The 2,756-nt window shown below is 43.4% G+C and overlaps 1 long non-coding RNA gene across 1 annotated transcript in view; it reads right to left on the reverse strand.

The window, feature by feature from the left end:
• The window catches only part of LOC114626401, a 58,640-nt gene extending 56,146 nt beyond the window's left edge, over window positions 1-2,494 (reverse strand). The window contains exon 1 of the long non-coding RNA XR_003712233.1: window positions 2,326-2,494. This is a non-coding gene — a long non-coding RNA (uncharacterized LOC114626401). The remainder of the gene's footprint in view (window positions 1-2,325) is intronic.
• Between the last annotated feature and the right edge of the window lie 262 nt (window positions 2,495-2,756).

Below are 2,756 nucleotides of genomic sequence, written 5' to 3' on the forward strand. Positions count from 1 at the left end.
GAAGAGCTCCGAATAAAAGACTGCTTTCCTGTGGGTGTTGGTTAACCCCGCAAACACTTGAACTTCCTATGGGCACACACCCAGCAGACGCTGGCGGCAGCGTCTAGGTGATTGAAAATGTTGCCCACAAAGGCGAAATTTTATCTGTGATGACATCACCAACTAACCTGGGTTTGTTGTGAGTGATGTGTTTTTCTGGCTGATGTGTGAGTCTTACGTGTGTGTGTGTGTGTGTGTGTGTGTGTGTGTGTGTGTGAGAGAGAGAGAGAGAGAGAGAGAGAGAGAGAGAGAGAGAGAGAGAGAGAGAGAGAGAGAATGTGAAAAAGACACAGAGACAAACAGAACGACGCTTACAGAACGGCACCCTGCAAAACCATCTGCAGCCCTCAACAAGGCTTGTAAGAACCTTTCCACAGACCTCCGACTTTTCCCCCTCAATCTTATATAGTTTAAGTTTGTTCAAAAATGTATTCCCTGAACCAGCAAATTCTGTTTCGCTTAGTTAACACACTGTGAATCCTCAAATATTCTGCCAGGATCCGTGGAGATGGGATTTCCACACCAAATGAGGCGTGTGCTTCTATGCGAAATGGTGCAGGAGTTGCAGTGTCCCTGGAGACCTGCCTTTGAGTGCTTGAGACATCTCGGGTTTAAAGGTAACGAAAGGGTTAAAAATTGAGGCTGTCTAGGGTAGGAGAAAGGGGATATTGTTGTCTTTAATCTTTCCGCAGTATGTGTACGACTTCCATCCCGGATCTGCACATAGTGCTAGTGGAAAAGACTCGGCAGGCATGCATTGCGTGCAAGCTCCTTGATTGTAGAAGGGGGGTTGGGGGGGGGGGACCTGGCTGGAGTCCAGACAGGCTGGAGCTCTGTTGATCATTATGTCTAGCCTTCAGGTGTCTCAGCGCACAGTGGGCGGCAGTGGGGGAGGTGTAGATAACATGAGAGAGCAGACAAAGAAAAACTGGTGTATTTTTAAAAGATTATGTGAAATTTCTTGCTCAAGCCTCCTTAAAAAAATGATTCCTAGTGTCTTGGACTTTTATAATTACAGCACAGGCTCAGCTCTGGCACCTCTCTAAGCCATAATTAGTTATGTCTGGAGCCTCTGAATAATTCCTTTCAATAATTGATGGAGTTAATATTCTCTTAAAAATGGGGAGGGCAGCGTGTTCTTATAAACTCTCTTTCTGTCAGAGTCTTTGTTGTTCAGAATCCTCATCAGTCATAATCACACCGATCTGATTTGCAGTTTCATTTCTTATGAGACTAAACATAACTTTTTAAGGATTTGGATGAATCTAGAAGGAAAGACATAATGCATTGCTGGATCACCCTAGCTATGAAAAGAAACCAATAACAGGAACAATTTCTACCATTTGTTTCCAATTACTATATAAATGTTTTTTTTTTTTTAAAAAATGCTGCTTTGAATGTCACTTCTGTTTAAAACTCCATCAAAAAAAAAAATCTTACCATAAATACAACTTAGATGTTAGCTATAGCCGGCACTCCTCCGGCAGGAAGACATTCTAAATTGTTTTATTCTTTGAGGATTCTTCTATGAAGAAGCTTCGGCATGCTTCCTCCCCACCCCCCACATCCTCACCCCACCCTATTAGGAATTAAAAAAAAAATCTTTATATGGAGGCCTGGCTCCTAAGACAGAAAGCTGTCTTTTCCTTCTCCACACTAGCCACTTTCAGCTGCCGTCACTCGTGCCCGGACCTCGTTCCACATTTTGTGGGCAAAACACAAAACCCAGTTCACTCTCTGTCATTATTGGAAAATTTAAAACACTTCAAAAATGAATCAAAAGAAAGCCCTGGCTTGAAGCCATTGTTCAGATTTAAGAGCTATTTTGTCTCCAAGTGTCTTTAGCAGTCTTTCATGGCTAATTATAATAACTGTCAGATGTCTGGAAAGTGTGGGGTGCCCTAGTCAGTGGAGTCAGCAAAGTTTGCCTTTTATTTTTCCTGGGGACAAATCAAATCTGATTAGACATAAAGAGCGAAAAGAAGGGAACTAAGTACATATGTGTGTGCCTTCATTTTTTTCCTATGAACAAAGCAGCATGCTGTAGCAGTGTCCCAGTGCGGAGCCTCCTACAGCTACTCTTCAGAAAGCTTGACTTTTCTTTTTAATTCTTTATCTTTCACAGAAGAAAGCATGCAACAAATGTTCCTGGTATAGTTCCCTGCCCTTCGGCTACCTTTCAAACTACACATAAAAAGGATTCCCTGGCAAATCTTCGAGTATTTTGTGCTTCTGGCAGAAAACTATTTTAATCAGCACACTTGACGGAAAGAAATGTATACTTACAATTTTCAAATGCTGTTTCTTGCTCTAGTTCCTCGTCCCTGCAGGCGAAGCAGAGGCTTCTCTTCCGGACAAACTGCGGTGCAGGTGCAGAGTCTTGTTTGCATGCCCAGGAAGGGGGAGAAGCATTTCCTAAAGTCACACGGAACTCGGCCACTTGTGCTCAGGCATCCCTGCTCCACCGTACTATCTGCAGTTCTGAATTGAACTAAATTAGAGCCCATGCGAAAGGCAGGGGCAGGCAGTCATGTGAGAGGCACGCAGCCATCCTATTGGCCACAGAGCCATAGCTTAGGCATTCTGCCTTTTCCACTATTGGTGAAGAGTTAAAACTGAAAGCATCTAGATCCTCCTCTCCTGCCTATTTGTCCTTTATGTGTGGAAGAATGACTGTAGGATTTCACAGTGACAGAATCAGTTAGGAGCCACTGAAG

The sequence above is a fragment of the Grammomys surdaster genome, unplaced genomic scaffold (assembly GCF_004785775.1).
Source record: "Grammomys surdaster isolate TR1022 unplaced genomic scaffold, NIH_TR_1.0 234, whole genome shotgun sequence".
NCBI lineage: Eukaryota > Metazoa > Chordata > Mammalia > Rodentia > Muridae > Grammomys > Grammomys surdaster.